Source organism: Ursus maritimus, unplaced genomic scaffold (assembly GCF_017311325.1).
Source record: "Ursus maritimus isolate PB19 unplaced genomic scaffold, ASM1731132v1 scaffold_13, whole genome shotgun sequence".
In the NCBI taxonomy this organism is placed as follows: domain Eukaryota; kingdom Metazoa; phylum Chordata; class Mammalia; order Carnivora; family Ursidae; genus Ursus; species Ursus maritimus.
The window spans coordinates 60,932,183-60,953,580 of record NW_024423675.1 but is presented as its reverse complement, the minus strand read 5'-3'; the positions used below and the strand labels follow the sequence as shown (position 1 = coordinate 60,953,580).

General features: G+C 44.2%; 1 protein-coding gene and 1 pseudogene across 1 annotated transcript in view; one reads left to right on the top strand and one right to left on the bottom strand.

The window, feature by feature from the left end:
• SNX9 (sorting nexin 9) overlaps positions 1-21,398 on the bottom strand; it is a 108,023-nt gene that overhangs the window by 75,904 nt on the left and 10,721 nt on the right. The window lies entirely within an intron of this gene.
• Positions 9,688-13,592, top strand: LOC103660856 (annotated as a pseudogene).

Genomic DNA, 21,398 nt, shown 5'->3' with positions numbered 1-21,398 from the left:
GGACTACCCATCTTTAGACATACACACTAAAATAGTCACGGATGAAGTGATAAAAGATCTGGCATTTCTTTAGAAATTATGCAAGAGCAGGGGAAGTGGATGGGGTCTGGACCAAACAAGATGAGTCAACAGCTATTAAAGCTGGGTAATGGGGGGTGCCTAGGTGGCTCAGTTGTTAAGTGTCTGCCTTCGGCTCGGGACGTGAACCCAGAGTCCTGGGATCGAGCCCCACATCAGGCTCCTCCACTGGGAGCCTGCTTCTTCCTCTCCCACTCCCCCTGCTTGTGTTCCCTCTCTCGCTGGCTGCCTCTCTCTCTGTCAAATAAACAAATAAAATCTTTAAATATATATAAAAAAGCTGGGTAATGGGTGCTTAGGCTTCATTATACTATTCTGTTTTTGAATATGTTTGCCATTCTCCATAATAGAAAAGGCTTTTTAGGAAACTATAAAAAGTACCAAAGGAAATCTTAGGAGAATTTGAAAAATAATCTTGCAGTAGAGGAGGACTTCAAATGTGAAACAGAATCTTTAGTCCTTAAAAGGGAGGGAGAGAGAAATTTCTCTTCGCCCAAATAAAACATACCTGCCTTACCTGGCAAAAACCAATATAAGTAAGATAAAAAATAAATGACAAACGGGGAAAAATATTTGCAATTCATATCACAAAGGTTAGCTCCCCCTACTCTACAGACGGTGCCTACAAATCAGTAAAAAAAAAGGATGGCTCTAAAAAACGTAAAACCTCACTTATAAAACTAAACAAATATTAGTTTTCACCTCTCAGCATGGCAGAGAAACAAAAATGAAACTCATAACAACATCATATCGATGGAGGCGTAGGTTCAGGGAAACGGGTTATTCCTGCAGTGCCGGTGGAAGTGAGAGGCACTTCTGGTAATGTCTATTGAGACTACAAACACACATACTCCTACTCAGAAATTTCACTTCTAGGAATTTATCCTCTAGAAAGACACGATTGCAAAGTGACCTGCATAGAAGGGTATTCACTGCAGCACTGTTTACAACAGCGAGCGTGTCCGCACAGCCGAAGGGAGCACCACGCTCCCGCAGAAAAGAACTAGGGCCTGCTTATTTTTCAGAGGTGCAATTATCTCCAATGAATGTGTTAAATAAGAAAATAAAGCAAGGAATACCATTTGTGTGAAAAAGAGGGAAATGCCTGTGCTTGTATGTGCACGGAATATCCTCTGTAAGGATAGAAAAGAAACTGGTAACCCAGTCCCCAAGCAGAGAAGCCAGCTGGCTGGGGGAGGGGACAGACAGGAGAGGAATTTCCAGCCTCATCCCCTTTGCACCATCTTAGTTTTTTTTTTTTTTAATTAACATAAACCTATTATCTGGTCAACAAAATTAAAATTGAAAGCACCATTTTGTACCGCCATCTAGGAAGCTCAGAATCCTGCTGACAATACCACGGCCCATTAGGGAACACTTCCTTGGTTTTAACAAAGCACAAAAGGCTCCAAAGTGGAACTTACAAGAGGCTGGGAGGCAGACAGAATCAGGACCAAAGGCTACATCTCCCTGGAGCTCTCATTCTGAGTGCTGTTACTTTCGCTGCACAAAAATATACACACAAGACATTTTGCAACAACAGCAAAAGCAATGCAATGAAGTTTAAAAAAGGACAAGTTCAAAAATGTTCTCCTCCTCCTGCAAAGGGCACAAAGTGCTAACAGATTTGAAAGTAGCCTTCAAAAACGTCATGCATTTGGCACATGTGTTTGCACACCTGAGAACCGATTAGAACCACAGTACCTATGTTCCTCTCCACTCCATGTTTTACTGAATCTTCGGGCTGTTCATATCGGCACATCTACCTTGTTCTCTATCAAGGTTACTAGCCCACTATGCAACCTCCAGGGCAAAGCGCATGAAAACCTACTTAGCTGTGGTTAGGAAGGTAACTTTACCACCACCCTAAATTAAAACAGTTTTATTGTTTTCGCTGATTGTTGAAGGACACGTGCCTTGTAGCAAAAAACGGAGAGAAAAGTATAAAAAAAAAAACAAACAAAAACCGGTACCCCAAATCCCAAAGACGACTGGCTGAAAACTCACTCCCAGTAACAGGGTCTGTGTGTTGACAATGGTTTTCATTACCCCCATGAAAGGGAGAGTTAATGTAATCACTGGCAACATGGCGATGTTGTGCGGACTTTGGAGCCAGACCACGCAGGGTCAACTCCTACTCTACCATTTCAACAGCTTTCTAAACTTGGCCAAATTCCTTAAAGTCTGTCTCAAATTCCTCATGAATAAGATAAGGATAACAGCATGTGCCTCGTGACACAAATGATAAATGAAGTCATAAATGCAAAGTGCTTAGAATAGTGACTGGCACAAAGGGCCCAGTAAAGGTCAGTTATCATGACCTTTGGGTTTTTTGAACGTTACATATAGATTCTCTATTGGGCTGAAAGTTGTTGCATAACCATGTCCTCTTTCCAGCCCACCAAGCGGTCTGAATTAGCCTTGGGGTTCAAGACAAAGAGCTGAGTACTGAGTTACTTATTCCCACAAAAGGTGTTTCTGTAATCTGTTACTTCACCAGATCTTGTGAGGACCAGCCCCACCGCCCAGCAGGGTCAATTACCCCTTCACCCCCCACCCCATGTATATGCAGTATTGTGTGCAGGTAGAGATATTACAGCAATGCTGAGGATGGTCTGCAGGGAGTCTCTCAACCCCAATCATTTGCAAAAATAATAGAATAATGAAAATTTAATAAGAAAACCAATTCTAAGATAAACTGGCAAAAGTCGATAGTTCCTCTGTAAATAATAACTTGATAAAAAATACAATTGGGAGGATATTCCCAATAGCCACAAAAACCAAACTACAAAGCATAAGAGATAACCACAGGCATGAAGAACCTTAGTGAAGAAAGTCACATCGATAAATCACATCATGTTCCTGAGAACAAAGGGATAACACCATAAAGATGTCAGTCTATAAATACACCGCAGTTTCATCCGAAATCCCAAGCGGATATTCTGGGAGAAATTACGAATAAACTCATCCCAAACATACTGTGATCACTTTAAAAAGGGCACCTGAAACATACTATGACTTCAGAAATACAGAATGACGACACCTTATTTTTAGCACTTTAAAGCCACAAACAAAAAGCAAGGACCACGTTAAAATCTTTCAACGTTTCATCTGGCTCTTTAATACAAACTCAGCATAGTTTCCAAAGTGGCACAAAGTACCTTGAAATATTTATTTTCCCCATGAGAGTGAAAACTGTTCAGATTCAACTGTTCTGTAAAATAAATTCCTGTTTCAGCTCTTAGCCCCTTTCATCCAGTGCTAATGATCATGGTGGGCAAGTTCTACTTAGCCCTTTACTATACTGATTAGTACTTTGTGCCAAGTACTCCAACAATCCCACTTGGGGGGAAAAAACATTTTCTCATGAAAGTTAAGAAAAATAGTCAACACAAAGGAATCTGTCAAAATACTGTATTATATTCAGTGCCTTACGTTCCTCACGTGAACTGAAATTTCCCCTAAAACCAGAATTTCTTAAATACAAAGACTCTCAGAGGGCTCGCTTGCACACAGGAAAGGGGATTTACACTAACATGCAGTCTTCGCTGTTATCTGGAGACCTCGCGGATAATGTATGCAAGGTGTGAAAATAATCGTGTGCCCTAGAACTTCAGTATCATTTTCCTGGTATAACCTGAATCCACTGAGAGCCTTAGAAGGATTAAACTATTAAAAGTGGAATGCAAGAGGCTATAGTACAGACCAAATAAAATACAAAAGATAAAGACTAGTATGTTAAATGAATAAGTCACACATCAAATCGCAGTAGTTAAAATAACAAAATTAATCAAATCACAGGAGAAGGCCACAGCGGAGTAACTGGTACTAGACTTTCCCCTCTTACCATATACAGCTAGAAAACTCGACAAACCACATGAAACAACAGTTTCCAGATATTCACCAACAGGGCAGCAGAGGACAGTGAAGTCAGAGAGAAGGGAAGCAGATGAGGTGAACCCCAGGAAGCCTCCAGCTTTCTGCCTGGAGACACCTTCTGACCCAAACACTAAGAGAAGAATCCAAGCATAAAACCCCAAAGCAGGAAGCCCAGGTCCTGCTAAGGTGAAGAGACACTGAAACCAGAACTCTGGGAGGCTCAGCAGCTGACGACAGACACTCCAAGCAGCTACTCAGAGAAAAAGCTCCAGAAGGTGCACACAAAAGGGTAATACTCTTAAGACCAAACAAACAACTCCAGGGGAGCTGTGGGCTGAGAAAAGCTCAGAGGTCAGGCAGAGCTGAAGTTTTGCCAGAGTGGAGAAGCTTCACTGAACGCATCCAAAGCATTCACGGTAGAGACCCCAGCAGGGCTAGGGTAGGGCTAAAGGCACCTTAGGGGGGCGCCTGGGTGGCTCAGTCTTTAAGCGTCTGCCTTCGGCTCAGGTCATGATCCCAGGGCCCTGGGACGGAGCCCTGCATCGGGCTCCCTGCCTGGGAGCCTGCTTCTTCCTCTCCCACTGCCCCCTGCTTGTGTTCCCTCTCTCGCTGTCTCTCTCTCTGTCAAATATATAAAATGTTAAAGTAAAATAAAATAAATATAAAAAAAATAAAGGCACCTTAGCATAAGATTACTCTGGACCCTCCCCCCCCAATAGAACTTAGAATAAGTCTTGAAAGAACTGGACTGATTTATAAGTAACTTAAGTGCCTACCAAACACACCTTAACACCCTTCAAAGGGAGAACACAAAATCCAGACACTCAGCAACATGCTGACACAATGTCCATTATTCAACAAAAAATTAATAGACAAGCCAAGAGAAAAATGTGACCCAGGACAAAAACATCAGTCACTAGAAATACACCAGGAAATGACAGACATAATAAAATTGGCAGACACTTTAGAACAGCTATTATAGATACGTTAAAGGACTTAAAGGAACATATGATTATAATTAGAAAAATGGATGTTATTAAAAAGATCCAAATGGAATGACCAGAGGTGTAAAATGCAATTTCTGAAATTAAAAAATTTACTGGATGGGCTCAATGGATAATTAGACATTCTAAGAGAAAAGATCAGTGAACTTGAAGAAACAGCAACAGAAAGAAAAGCAGCTCTGGAACATGGGCAGAGCCTTCGTGGCCTGTGAAACAGCCCCACGCAGTCTAACACACATGTGCCCCAAGGGGGCAGGGAGGCAAGTATGGAAATTTCTGAAGAAGTAATGGCAAAAACTTTCCAATTTGATGAAAACAGTAACCCGCAGATTCAAGAACCTGAGTAAATCCTCCCCGACACACACAAAACCACACAGGCATTATAATCAAATCATAGAACATCAGCAATAAAGAGAAAAATCCTAAAAGCAACCACAGGAAAAAAGCGATACATGACCTACAAAAGACCCGAGAGCGACCGTAGACTTCCCACCAGAAACAACACAAGTCAACGTCCACCTTTCAAGTGCTGAAAAATAACAAAGACTATCAACCCAGAATTCTATATACAGCAAAAACATCCCCTAGAAATTACTGGTAAAATAGAGGCATTTTCAGACAAACAAAAGCTGAGAGAATTTATCACCACGAATTGACACTGCAAGAAACGTTAAGGGCAGCTCTTTCACCGAAGGAGAATGACACCAGATGGGAACCTGAATGTGTGTGCGCATTTATTTTTTAATATTTATTTATTTATTTATTTTAGAAAGACAAAGAGAGGGGACGCCTGGGTGGCACAGCGGTTAAGCGTCTGCCTTCGGCTCAGGGCGTGATCCCGGCGTTCTGGGATCGAGCCCCACATCAGGCTCCTCCACTATGAGCCTGCTTCTTCCTCTCCCACTCTCCCTGCTGTGTTCCCTCTCTCGCCGGCTGTCTCTATCTCTGTTAAATAAATAAATAAACAAAATCTTAAAAAAAAAGACAGAGAATAAGTGGGGGGAGAGGCAGAGGGAGAGAGTCCCCAGACTCCCCACTGAGCGTGGAGTCCACCGCAGCTGGATCCCACGACCCATGAGATCACGACCTGGGCCCAAACCAAGAGATGGACGCTTAACCGACTGAGCCACCCAGGTGCCCCAAAGATGGCTGACTTTTAAACCAAGAACAACAGTGTATTGTGGGGTTTATAATATGGAGAAACAAAACGTCCCGGCTAAACAAAGGACAGGAGGGAGATGTGGGAGTACACTGTGACCGCATTCCTACATGTGACACCAGAAGGTGAAGTGAGAGTGTGTCAAGGCACAGGTGCATACTGGGAGCCTGAAAGCCATCAGAGGAAGAAAGAAGAGAAAAAGAAACATGTATGAATAAACAGCTAATAAGCCAATGATAAAGATAAAAAGGGATGCTATTAAACAATCTAAATAAAAGGAAGAGAAAAAACTAAAGCAAAAGATAGATGCAGCGAATGAAGAAACAGCAAGATGGTACACTTGAACCAAAGCAAGTCAATCATCACACTGTAAGTCATCCAAAGACTTTGGTTACAAGACGTTGTCGACTTGATAACAAAGCAAGACCCAGACTACAAGCTGTCTATGGACAGAACCGCACTTGAAGTAAACGGGACAGAAGACCGAGGAGTAAGAGAATGAAGCTGCAACCAGAGGCCCACGCTGCTGTGGGGCCCAGGCTCCCGTCAGGATGCAGGCGAGGGGAGCAGAAGGAAGTGGGTGCAGGCGGCCCACCGGGACGGACTCCCTCCGCCAGCCGGCTTGGGAGACGGCATCAGATACGTGCCCGACGCCCCGAGGCTCAGGATCGCTGCATGCCTGGCTGACCCAACAGACGCGGGATGTGCGTGGAAGCAGCAGGCAGGCAGGGGTCACTACAAAACGGCTACACTGCACACAGAAAAGGTGAGCAGGGCGGAGGGAAGGGGGACATCAGGGCCCCTTTTCTCTAAAGATAATCGGTCCTGGGAGAAGGCCAATTTGACAAAACCTCCTTTAGAAGGTAGACAAAATATCATAATGAATAGGGGACAAACCTCAGCTTCAGAGAACCTGGAATATCAGGTCCTGGATCTACCCTCCCACCGTCCGCAACTCAGACACTGAACAGAACAAGTGAAACAACTGTTTTCAGGCCGTGGGCAACGGGCAGCCCAGGACAGTGCTCCCTGAGAGGGAGACGAGGTCAGCCCAAAATGTGCCGCAGGGACTGCCGGCCACGGGGAAGGAAGCCCAGGCAAAGCCTGTCATCTCTCCGCACTGAGGACTCCAAGACAGGACTGGGGGAGGGGGGTGGCAAAGAGGGAGCGGAAACAGCTGCACAGAGACTGCGTTCTGGAGATCGGCAGAGGTGCCCGTCCTCGGAGTCTCCAGCTGAGTACTCGTGAGCATGTGCACGCAAGAAAACCGCCCAACCACGGAAGAACCACAGAAGCAGCAGGCAGAACCGTCTCCAACGTTCACCCAGGGCTCGAAATAGCTAGGGTTCCCACTGGCCACAGTGGAAAAAGCTTGTGATACAGGACATTGGATAATTATTCAGACAGGTATCCGCACAGGGGTGGGGAGAAAACAGCCCGGAAGGCTGTTCTCGTCTCATCCTGCAAAACTTAAAGCAAGCATCAAAAGGATCAAACGGTTTCCAAGTAACTTCACTGCATTCCAGAAGACAGCTCAAGAAAGTTTTCAAAAATACACAATTATCTAGCACCCACAAAGGTGCATGTTTATACAACATCATGAATGTATTGAGGCCACTGAATCATACATTTAAAAATGGCTAAAATGGTAAATTTTATGTTTATGTTACCGCAATTCTGAAGACTATACAAATTAATAAAGATGTACAATTGTGGGGGGGAAATGAATGGCCCCCTAATTGCACTTTTCTTCCTTCTATGGATTAGCCCTTCTGTAGCTGACAGCTGGTGCTAAGACACGTTCACAGCAGCCAGTGGCTAGCAGGGCTAGGCTTGAAAAGTCAGAGGAACAAAAACAGGCTCTCAAAGAGGTCAACAGAAGCTTTAAAGCGGAGTAAAATACTTTCAATACAGTCAACAAACATTGTAAAGCAGATGTGATAAGCTTCCCTGTCAATGTTTGCTTTAGGGCATTTGTGGGAGTTACTAGCAAGTACTGGGCCTGGGCTCCAACTTCAAAAGACAAAGAAAGAAAGGAAGGATTTAGGAGAGGGAGGAGAGAGGAGCCTGGGTGGGTCAGTGGGTTGAGAGTCCTGACTCTTGATTTCAGCTCAACCCTGATCTCAGGGTCCTGGGATCAAGCCCAGTGTTGGGCTCTGCGCTTACTGGGGAGCCTGCTTAGGATTCTCTATTTCTGCCCCTCCCCCCCAAATAAATAAATAAAATAAAATCTTTTTTTTTTTTTTAAGATTTATTTATCTGACAGAGAGAGCAGCAGAGGGAGAGGGGGAAGCAGACTCTCTACTGAGCAGAGAGCACAAGCCAGGACTCGACTCTACCCAAGACCCCGGGATAATGACCTGAGCTGAAAGCAGACGCTTAACCGACTGAGCCACCTAGGTCCCCAATAAAATAAAATCTTAAACAAACAAACAACAACAAAGATAAAGAAGAAACTCTCAGGGAACTACAGCGATCACCTGCACCTGACCCCCAGGCCCACTGGGACAAGGCTCCCCAAGTTCCACTTTCTAGCCACTCCAGGATTTTCAACCTCTCCCATCTGCTTCCATCATCCTCACTCATCTCCAAGTATTCCTTTGACCAAAGTTTCTCTTAATTTAAGAAACTGCAATTTTAAGAAAATTGGTCTGTGTTCACAGTGTCTGCTTCACCTGCTCCTCACTCTTCAAGCCTCAGGTGGCAAGCTTTGCCAGCTGGGCCCCTGGCATGGCTCCGGCCAAGGACACCAGCCACGTTCCCACAGCTTCCCCCCTGAAACCTTTTCCTCCCTCTGGCTTTGCGCACGTGCCCACCACTTCCTCCCTTTCTGCTGTCCGTCCTCTTTCAGGCTCCCTTTGGAGAAAGGCCACCCGTAAATGTTCACGCTCTGCACCCCCATGCATTCCTTACCCTATACCCACCCAGACTTCATCTGCCATCTGTATACTGATGAACCCCAAATCTGTACAGACCTTTCCTCTTTCTTTATGTAAGTCCCATTCATCTCTGAGGTCCCAGTTTAGACTCCACTTATGGGAAGCACCCTAAGACCTCTGGGATCTGTTATGTGCCCCTTCTGCAGACTGCTGCTGGGCCTACGCGGTACGTCCCCGTCACTGTATTTACACCACACTATTTTTGCTTGTTCACTTATCGGCATTCTCTACTACACTGTAAGTTCCTTCTCTATCTTGTTCAGCACAGCACCTGACAGCAGTCACTCAAATAGATGTTAGATGGATGAATTATTAACCCATTTATCACATAGCAGCTATCTCCTAACAGGTGTTTAGACATTCAAGCTAATGAATTCTCTGCCATTTCCAAATAAATCCAATCCCCCTATTTCAGTGATGGAATTACAGAAGGTGCATTTTTCTTGAGATGAAAAACTTCATTAGTCCAGGTTTACTGCCTCAGCTAAAAGAACCAAAAACCAATACTTTTAACAGCCAATCATAAAGCTCTCAAGTTTATAAACTAAACATTATCTTGTAAAATGTCAATGCTTATCCCAATCATTTCTTAATTACTTTCCCAAAACTCTATCATAGTTTTGGAGAAGAATTTTCCCCCAATCTCCTAGGTTTTCCAGCTCAACGCCATCAGAGGCAATTCTGGGATGTAGGAGAATCACTGAAGCTGACGGTGGGCAACCAGACTGAAACTAGATGGTGGATATGCATTCACGTGGTCATCAAATGTCACAGGCAGCTACCACTGCCAGGCCTGGTTCCAGGTAGGTTCAGTAGTGAAAAGCGCAACCTCGCATCCACCATCCCTCGGAGCCTGTCAGTGGGAAGGACAGCCACTCAGCACACAGGGCAATTCCAGCTGGTGCTAAGTACAAGGAAAGAAGCTGGGTGATGTGATTGAGTAACGGACTGGTGGAGAGCTACTTTATGCTGTTTGGGGAAGGTCACTTTGAGAACGAAAGACTGAGGGAGCTGGCTTGTGAGGAACAAGGAAGGAGGAGGACGTAAGCTGGGTACAGCAGGAAGGAACAGCAAGTGAAAGGCCCTGGTGACGGCCTAGTCCTGCTAAGTGTAAACACACCAGAGGTCAAATAATACAAAGAAGAGCTTTTAAGATCAACACCTTATTTTTAGCATGACTTCCCTAACGTTTCTATGCAAAAACAACAAAACCCAAAAAACAAAAACAAAACAAACAAAAAAACAAAAAAACCACTAGCATTCAGGAGGAAAAAGGGGATATTGTGTATATAACCTATAGTTAAAACACACTGAAGAGCAGATTACAGGAACTGAGACCTACTAAAACCAGAGCAGAAGATGCAGGCTACATCACATCAGCTTCCCTGCTCCTTCCTGGGCCCGGGGCAGAAATTATTAATCTCCCAGCAGAGTTTGTACGTGGCCGCTGTCCTCAGCAATGTCCTCCCGGCAGCTCCCGCTTGCCCCCTTTGTCCTGAACGCTCAATCATCAAAAGGGATGAAATTTTTTTAAAATTTATTCTTCACAGTCCTTCTTTGGTAAGTATTACATATCTTCCTGGTTTCAAAAAGAGTACACTGAAAGTATAACTCGTTAAAAAAAGTCTCTCCTTAATGATGCCAGGTCCTCATCATAACCATGATTATTGTATAAAGTAAAAGACACTGAATATTGAGTTTCTAGGCCTCAGTTTTCAAACATGAAAAATGATAGGGTTAGACTAGATGACCTGCGAGTCCCTTCGGGCCTATTGAGAGAATTTAAGTTAAATATTTTACATTGGCCGGTTCTCGTACGTGACTGCTTGAGAGTCGCCCCATAAGAAGCAACCACCCCCCCGCTGTTCTCCGCCATCTGCCCAGCGGCCGCGAAGCAGCCACCATGCGGAGTGCATCTCCATCCACGCTGGCCAGGCTGCGGTCCAGATCGGCAGAGGCCGCTGGGAGCTCTGATCCCTGGAACGCGGCATCCAGCCCGATGGCCAGATGCCAAGCGGCAAGACCACTGGGGTTGGAGAGGACGCCTTCAACACCGTCTTCAGTGAGACGGGTGCTGGTGAGCACGTGCTGGGGGCAGTGTTAGTAGACCTGGAACCCAGGGTCACCGAGGAAGCTCGCACTGGCGCCACCGCCAGCTCTCCCACCCTGCGCGGCTCATGCCAGGCAAGGCCACTGCTGCCAATAACGGCCCGAGGGCACTAGACACTGACAAGGACATCGGGGACCTTGTCTGGCGCCCAATTCGGAAACTGGCCAACCAGGGTACAGGTTTTCAGGGCTTCTTGGTTGTCCACGGCTTTGGAGGTGGAACTGGTTCTGGGCTCACCTCCCTGCTGATGGAACGCTCTCTGTTGATTATGGCGAGAAGTCCACACTGGAGTTCTCCATTTACCCAGCACCCCCCCCCCCCGCTGGGTTTCCACAGCTGTAGTTGAGCCCTACAACTCCATCCTCTCGACCCACACCACCCTGGAGCGCTCTGATTGTGCCTTCATGCTGGACAACGAGGCTATTGAGGACTTGTCGTAGAACCTCCATACTGAACGCTGAACCTACGCTAACCTGAACAGCTTGATCCGGTCACATCGTGCCCTCCGTCCCTGTTGCCCTCAGAATCGATGGAGCCCAAATTCCAGACCAGCCTGGTGCCCTATCCCCGCATCCACTTCCCTCTGGCCACATATGCCCCTGTCATCTCTGCAGACAAAGCCTCCCACGAACAGCTTTCTGTAGCAGCGCTCACCAATGCGTGCTCCGAGCCAGCCAACTGGAGGGTGAAGTGGGCCCTCCCCACGGCCTGCTGCCTGCTGTACCGTGGCAGTGTGGTTCCCAAGGATGTCAGCGCTGTCACGGCCGTCATCAAGACCAAGCGCACCACCCCATTTGTGGATGAGGGGCTCGCTGGCTTCACAGGTGGCGTGAAGGACCAGCCTCCCACCAGGGTACCTGGTGGAGACCCGGCAAAAGTACAATAAGAGCTGTGAGCGTGCCGAGCATGGCCACTGCTGAGGCCTGGGCTCGCCTGGACCTCAAGTCTGACCTGATGGACGCCACGTGCGCCTTTGCTCACTGTACGTGGGGGAGGGCATGGAGGCAGGAGAGTTTGCTGAGGCCCGTGAGGACATGGCTGCCCTTGAGAAGGATTATGATGAGGTGGCCGGTGTGGATTCTGTTGAAGGGGAGGGTGAAGGAGAGGAATACTAATCTCTGATCTGTGCGCTAAAGTTAATTTGTACACAGCAGTGTATATTCTCATATACAATTACCGACCTACGCTTTAAAACACAACACTTGATTACAGACCCAAGCGGTCCATTTCTCTTACGGGTTTGAATAAAGTATCCCCCGCCCTAAATGAAAAAAAAAAAAAAAAAAGCTTTATATTAAAGTATTTCAAGAACACTACTATACTTAAATGAAATATACAGATCTTTAAAATTAAACTACTCAAAATGCTGCTTTTCCTTCAATATCAATACACACACACAACTGGGTTACATGAGGAACATGAGTGCCTGCTCTAATCTGCCACTTGGATGAAGAGCAGTATTCTAAACCAGGACTTATTTTTAACAGTGGTTCCTCTTTAGGACAATTTCTCTTCTAGATTTTTACAGCTAACATAAAGCCACAAAAGTAGAGCTGGTTTTTATTGTATCACAAGCCCAAGGTAGTAAAATAAGACTGCCAAAGTTATTAGCAAAATAAAGCACAATGCAAAGAGCTAACTTAAAGTTTCTTATGCCAAAAACGGACGAATCAATCATACGTGGTCAAACGAAGAAATTTAGACTACGCAGCAACCAAGAGACAGAAAAAGTTTAGAAATAAGGGACTCATAACATCTGAAGACTGAGAAGACAGGAAAGCTCCATGACCAGGCCCCAAACGAGGCACCTTCTACGAGGCATGAAATGTACCTCTGACCAGATTTCTACCAGCTTCCTCTTCTTCCCCTTCCAGTTGGTCCTTCCTGAAAATTAATAACATGACCAAGAGAGAAAACCAAGTGGATGAGGAAAGGTGCAGCTGGATTAGCAACCCCAGGACCGAGGCACTGCACACACATCCTTACTTAATTTTCACAACAGCCCTATGGTAGCAACTGACTCAGCTTTGCAGGAGAAACAGCAGCTCACACCAATTACACACACCAAGTACCTGGCCTTGAGGTCAAATGACAGGTAAGTGGAAGAAGTGGTATCTAAACCCGGTCTCTGCCCTGCACCTTCCGTGATATGGGAGCCCCTGGACTGACCTTCCTGCCGCGCCCTTCCCTCTCACACAGCCACCAATGCACAGTGCTGCAAAGCCCCCTTGATAAAACAGGCATCACTCACACATCAAAAACTAATGATACCCCATCACCTAAGAGCAAGTTCAAATTCATTCCCTGGCATTCAAGATCCTCCATAATCTAAAAACGTAGGCCTAGATCCCATTCCATAATACCAACCCCTCCCCGGCCCCCATGACTCTTTCTCACTCAGTGGGACACCATCAGGATCAATGACATTCATGCCATCTTCTTCCCTCTTTACTGGACCAACTCCCCCCGCCTTTTGTTAAGGTTTTCATCCCTCCCTCTTGTGAGTCAGGTAAGGTAACCCCTTATCTACCCTAGGGACTGATCTAGCCTAGGCCAGAGTTTCCCAGTGGTGACGCAATTCGTATTTGGGCAAGGGGAGGATGATTCTTCACACTCTTTGAGACCTTCCTGCACATCAGAAGTTTAACATGCCTGCACAATTACAGATGAGGAACCCTAGCCCAGAGTGATTAATCGGCCTGTGGTCAAAGAGCAAGAAAGTGGGGAAGCAGGATCTCCACCCATGGCTGTCTGATGCAAAGCCTGGCCTTTCCAGCACCCCCAAGGGGCTCCTGGCTCCCACTCAAAAAATCATCTACTGAGTATCTGCTACTCATCACCCACAAGGATATGAAAAGGAGCAAGGAAGAGTCATTGTCCTCCACGGCTAATAGGAAAGAGATCAAGAGAACGCACCAGGAGAACAGAGGCAGCACAGCGGGCAGGGAGGGAGGGGCTAGCAGGGAGGGCACAAAGCAGAGGAAGCAGGGGAGAGGGTGTTCTGAGCTTCGGTGAGGTGGTCTGTATCTTTTATTTTCGTATTGAGTGTGGTCTTGTGCAGCTGTTTGTTTTTAACAACACTAAAACCATGAGGTCCTCAAGGACACAGACTATGTGTGACTCGACCTTTTTTATACCCTCTAAGGTAAACCTAGTTATTTAAGTCGCAAATTCTAGTAAGCAAAGAACATAGGCTAAGCTGAAATGCCGAGAAAGATTACGTGCCATCACCACCAGGAGAATCTATTTTTTTTCACAGGATTAAGTCCACCCTTACTTTTCGGGTAGAAAAAAAGACTATTGCAGAAACTGTAACTATCAAGTTCCCCCTACTTGTAACATCTCTAAATTTAAAAAGCTATACCATTCTCGTTTGTAAAACAGAAAAAAAAAATGGTACTGCATTACTTTAGTAAACTACATTCTGTTGTTTTTCAGATAATTGCCTAAAACCCATTTTCACTGAAAATGTCACAAAAGCACTTCTGATTATTGTTTAAATCATGATACGGCCCTACTAAGACAGGGATTTACTCAAGGCAGCTGGTCAAGGTAGGAGAGTAAGGAACAAACACTGAATTCAGAATGTCCCATCAATTCTCCTCAATGCCCATGGGTCCAGGAGAACCACAGTCCAAGCTACGCAATCCCAGGTAACCAGCCACAAATCTCAACCATGAGAGGGTCATGCAGCCTGTACCCCCTAGAATCACCTTCCCAGATTCGCCCGTGCACTCTGCGCTCTGTGCAAAACATGTTGCATGTGTCACCTGCATTTAGCACGCTACTCCCTCATATCCGTACCACGACGGTCCTGAACCCTGTTTATATAGTTGTACTTACGGCTGTAGCGAGACACTGAATTATTATTGTCTTTCACCCAAGACTGTGAAAAAGGAGTCATTGTTTCTAAGAAAATTAGTTGAATGTTTGGAGGAACGTTGACAAAAAGGAAGTTGCTAAAAAGTTTACTATCAAAGTAAGTATAGCTGAGGCAACAGTTAAGACAAATGGGAAATCCTATTTTTTAAAAATCTAGAATTCTGTACTTACAATGCTTTGAAATTGTTTTTAAATTCTTTAAGCTCTTTAAAAGAAACTAAAAATGGAAATCATAAGCAATGCATGCTGAGATTATACAAGATGGATCGCTTAGAACTCCAATCAGACCTTGGCTTTCTATCACGGGATTGATAAATAAATGTAGATTTATGTACTCTTAAGTTAAAATAAGACGGTATTTTCATTCTTCACTTTCATCAACTGTTTAACCAACTGCAGGTATCACTTGGCGGTCATATCCAATGTAATAAATGCCTATATAATCCCATTTTTCCCTAATCCTAAGCATCGGCCCATTGCTGGCACCACCTAAACTGCCCAGGAAAGCTTTAGAAGGCCTTGTCTGCTGAGGATTCTGTTACGGGCAGTGAGTCAACAAGAGGAAAGCAACGCACATATTCTAAAACCTGTGGTATGTGAGCTGTAGACACACTACCCATGGCCAAATTTGCTTTAAATTAACACTGGCAGATTCACACAAATGCCAACCAATAATCATTTTAACCATCACCTAAGCATCTAGCTAACTAGAAGACACAGTCCTTATCTTAATGCATATCAAGCCATATAAATACAGTGAATTATTAACTTATGAATATGTTTACAGCCCTCCTACCATCAGACTGGGTATTTCAAGATATTAAGGATTTATTCTCAATTTTTAAGTATGATAGGAATAATTGTTATGTTTTTTGAAAGTCTTATTTGGGGAGGTATATACTGCAATATTTTTTTTAAGATTTTATTTGAGAGACAGAGAGAGAACATGAGCAGGGGGAGAGGGAGAGGGACAAGCAGACCCCACACTAAGCACGGAGCCTGAGGCAGGGCTCGATCCCATGATCTTGAGATCATAACCCGAGCTGAAATCAAGAGCTGGACGCTTAACTGACTGAGCCACCCCGGTGCCTCTATACTGAAATATTTATCATGAAATAATACAACTGGAATCTGCTTTAAAATAATGAAAGAAGAGGAAAATGGGTGAGGAAGGTTTAAGAAAACCGTCAGGAGTTAGTAGCTGTCGAGGCTGGTGAAGGGTACACAGGGGGTTCACTGTACTATCCTTCTTTTGCCTATGTTTGGCATTTTTATAAATAAAAAAGTTAAAAATATTGGATCATGCCAAATTTCTTAGACAATATCTTAAAAATCACAGACATGAAGTTTTAAAGCACAGATAATATGCAATTTCCCTAATATATTTCATACTCCCCCCCCACCAAAAGAAAAATCACTCATGGAACCAGGAAAATAAAGATTCATTGAATCTCGAAATCCTAAGCCAGGACGGTGCCATTTCTTCTAAGCTTGTGAGAACATTCTGACCCAATTCTCAGTGTTCCCGTTAGTTTCCTACACTACTGTTCTCAAAATTGCTGAAGCTTCAGAAAGTTGACTGCGTTAGCAAGCAGTGATTCCAGTCAGAGGAAGAAAGACGTTGGTTGTAACTGGTTATAAGTATTTTTATATCTGTTGAAAATCTGTCAGTCTGGAAATATTTTAGTTATTGTCTGTGTGAACACCAATTAAGTCGACAGGATGATGACAGCCAAACCAACTATCCTTTACTCCAAATAAGCAAGTGGCATGACAGGTCTATGCATCTGCTCTCAGTATAACCCAGAGACATCTGAGAAGTTCTATCAGATAGCATCTAAAATCGAGTGTGCTCGAGATTAAAATTTCATTTAAAAGCTATTTTCAACTGACTTGACTGAGACAGTCTTCATATATAAAAGGATAATTTATTTTCAACTCTGGTGTAATTAAGGTACAGTTACATTAGTGTCAGGTATACAATACAGTTATTCAACAATTCCACACATTACTCAGTGCTCATCATGAGAAATGTGCTCTTAAAATATACTTTTTTTAAAAAATGGATAATCTATCAATCCTTTTTTATAGCTCTTTCACTGATTGGCTTTAACATTGCATGAAGTTTTCCTGGTGCGAAATAATTAAATACAATCAATTAAGTTTCAAGAAGAGATACAATAAGACTTAAGTCCAATACAAAAGTGAACAGAGCATTAACTCCCCAGTTAGCTTTGGCCAATAAAGGCAAGCTCGATTCCTTAAAAAAAAAAAAAAAAAAGAGAGAGAGAAAGAAGGAAAAAACAGAAAAAGAAAAAAAGCCAGGGGTTTTGCATCTCACTGGGAATGAATGTCACAGGCCTCATCATCCCCCATAGGACCCCAGACAGCCAGGGCCCCACTGCTCTTCCCGGCATGCATGCTGCTGGGCACGCTGCTGGGATGGGGAACAGAGCTCGGCCTCAGCAATCAGGGATCCAAGTGGCACGCTCCCCACCTTCCTCCAGGTCTTTCCTGGAGGGTAACCTTCCCAGCGAGGCCTCCCTGATGGCCCGTCTCACGCTGCGTGTGCACTCAGGGACAACTTCTCTTCTTCCCAGCTGTAGCCTCCTCCTTACCACCCTTGTTTCCTGCCATCGCCTCCATCCCAAGGCAAGGTTCACGAGAACAGGGATTTTTAGCTCTTTCCTTCAATGTTGTATTCCTAACGCTCCAACAGTTTCTGGCCTATGGTAGGTGCTCAATAACATACTGAAGAAACAGGGTGACATGGTGACCCACCACCGTGAGGATCCGCTGAGATGTGCCACCTAAGAACTCAGTGAACGGATCTGCTCAACACGCACAGGGCTGGGACAGCACACTTCATGGTCTTACTCATACCTCTGTCCTCCATGACTCTAACGTTTGGCCTCGCTTCCATCTTGTTTTGATGTATGAAAGGTAATTTACCAGAATTAACAACAAACCAAGGCCATGGCAAAAGAAACTCAAATTGTCAGACACCCCAATTCGGGAAATTTATCCAAAAGTTTTGGGTATGAAGCAGACAGAAAGGTTGATCGCCTCTGCAAGTATAACATGAAATTAGAAAAATCTGTTTCAGCTCCCTGAATACAGTTAAGGTGGACTCTAGATGTTGGGGTCTAACAGATCTTAGTTTCTAGTTTATTTTTATAGTAATATAATACCACTCAACCATAACAACTCTCCTTTGCTATAAGCCAGACAGTTGGTAAGCCCTTTGCTTGAATTTTTACTTAATTCTTGAGGAAATTTGATAGAGACAATATTTTTGAAATGTCATTTTTTCATCCTTAGGATTTTTGTTTTCCTTTACTCCCACCTCCCCAACCCCAACCAGCAGTGCCCACTGCCTCGGGAGAGGGACAGGACATGGCAGGACACAACGGCCCTCCCAGCTGCCGGTCCCAAGGGCCCTAAGAATCGAGGGAACGCTAGGTCTACACAGAAAACACACCTGTGAGAAATACTGCACATGAGAGACAAGGCAAGGCCTCTGTTTCTCTCACTGCCACCTCCACTCCCAAAGCCTGGGGCAGAGACGGTGGAAAAGTACAGAACCCAGTCTAGAGGCAATGGCGAGCCCCGAGGAGAGCCCACAGCACAGTGCTAGAGCCCCAGGGAAACAGCAAATCGACCGGAGGGAAACAAACAGCTATTTATTGCTTTAGGACAAAAAGTAGCTGAGCTTTGCAGAGATTTGTGTCCCAGAAGAGCAGGACAACAGCAAAATGGTTCCCATTCCCTCAGGCACAGCAAGGAAGTGTGGAAAAGAACTACCTGACTAGAGAGCGCAGACAGTAAGAGCGAGTGACACCTCCACGCTGCGCGGAAAGGTGGCAGGAGGGCAAGACGGGGTCCCCCCAAGCCATGAAGTCATGAAGGGATCCCCATCCTCAAATCATATCTAAGCCTAGGCAAGAGGAGGAGGTCCTCACAGATTGTAGTTCCACTTCCCCAGAAAGATGGGACATAATTTGCTATAAATTATTAATGGAAAATAAAGTTCTACTTTTTCCCCACCTGGACTGTGGAATTCACACTTGAATTCTTATTATTACTTGCATTTTACAGATGAGGAACCTGAAGCATTAGGTAACTTTTCAAGTAATGTCACTGGATTTGATTGGGATTTGAGCCCAGGCTCCCAATCTCTATGCTACACCACCACCACGGCACTGAAACACATAAACTTCATAATCACATAAAACTGACTCTATTTGTTCATCGCATCTCTAATAGAAAACCCAACAAAATCTCCTAAATACAAACCTTAATATAAAGCAAATGTTAATAACGGAAACGGGCTTTTATGCAATAACTACCTTGAATCATAGAGGGATCCCAACAATCTCAAAATTAATTTTTAAAATATTTTTTATTTATTTGAGAGAGAGAGAGAATGTGCACATGTGAACGAGGAGGGGAGGGGCAGAGGGAGAGGGAGAAGCAGGCTCTCCGCTGAGCGGGGAGCCCGACGCGGGGCTCAATCCCAGAACGCTGAGATCATGACCTGAGCTGAAGGCAGACGCTTAACCAACTGCACCACCCAGGTGCCCCTCAAAATTAATTCATACATACATCACCCCACAAAAAACAGTAATTATACAAAAGTACAATTCATTGAGAAGTACATAATGCCAAAAAAGTACCAAGAAGTCATTAACATTTTTAAATGCACCCATATTTTATTAATAACACAACTGACATATATTTTTAAAACAGTACTGCAAATGTGAAGACAACACAAAGTCTATGACCATGTTTGACCCCCTGAAAGCTCACCAGCTGGGAATCCCTAATTGAGAATAAACTGGAGGGACTGCAAACGAGGAGTATAAAACATTCCAAACGTTTTCATTAAATTGCTAACCTGGAAATCAAAAGGAGATCTGTTTCAACCATTGTGAGACGATGTACGTCCATGACCACATGGTTTCAGAAAGAGCACTGCCAGACTATCTGCATGGCACCTGTTGTTCACGGATTCCTAAAAGTGGCTTAGCATGATCAGTCTCAGATAAAATTTTAGATCACAACCAGGGAGACTGGGAACATCTGCTTTCTGTGAAATGTACTTTCTGTCCTGAAAGGGCAGTCACTAATAAAGAACTCTTTAAAAGAGGCCTCGAACTGAGTATGTGTCCTCATTTATCTAACACTGCTCCCTAATGTCCTCAAGTACAGAAAACAATCCTCCTGTGCATTGTGATTAATGTATGTCAGAGTACTTAATGCTTTATTTTTACACAAACTTTTCAAACCGCAGTCTCCTTATTGACATAGATTCATTTTTACTCTTAAGTTTCCAATGAAAGTGAATGTAGGAAAATGGAAGGTCTCATTCCGACTCCAGATACTGTGCCGTAACCGTACGTGGCATGTACTTCTACAGCGGCACCTGTAACATTTAAAGACACTGAAGCATTTTACCCATTAGATTATAAAATCTTCAAGAGTAGAAAAATATGCATGCACTGTGCACTTACAGTATTTGTAAGTTCTGGATAGAGGGTGATGAATGAAAAAAAAAAACCCCAAAAACCCATGCATTTGATTTTTGGTGGCATACTTAACATTTCCCATACATATCTCTTGGTATTTATGTATAATAATATGTTAATATCAACCACAGACAGTGAGAATTAAATGTACTCCTTCCATAACTAACAGTATATACTGTTTATGGATCCAACAAAAAAGACTTTGAATGGTGTAAAAGCCAACAAAGGTTTTAAAATATCTGTCTGCACCATTCTTATTTAGACACATGTTAATTCTGAGACACTACAGGCAAGTTTTGGGAACACAGACAGGCTCTCAATCACAACGCTATCTTCCAAAGCACACCTTTGTCTTCACGCGTGGGTCCTAGACCAATCAATTATTCAAAGGTAGACTCTTCTAGTTCAGGGGTTATACTCATCCTTTTCTCTCAGTTTAATAAATATTTTTTTTAAGATTTTATTTATTTATTTGACAGAGATAGAGACAGCCAGGGAGAGAGGGAACACAAGCAGGGGGAGTGGGAGAGGAAGAAGCAGGCTCCCAGCGGAGGAGCCCGATGTGGGGCTTGATCCCACAACGCCAGGATCACGCCCTGAGCCGAAGGCAGACGCCCAACCGCTGTGCCACCCAGGGCGCCCCTCAGTTTAATAAATATTTTAACAAAATTTTACTTCTTTAAGGCTTCTAAGGGGGCCTTGGAGGAAACCTGGATAGCTCCTCAACAGGAAACAGGAAAGTTGAATCTGATGCAATTCAAATTCGCCAAAATTAATAGGCAGACACTACCCAAATAAGATTTTTAAAAAACTAGATTT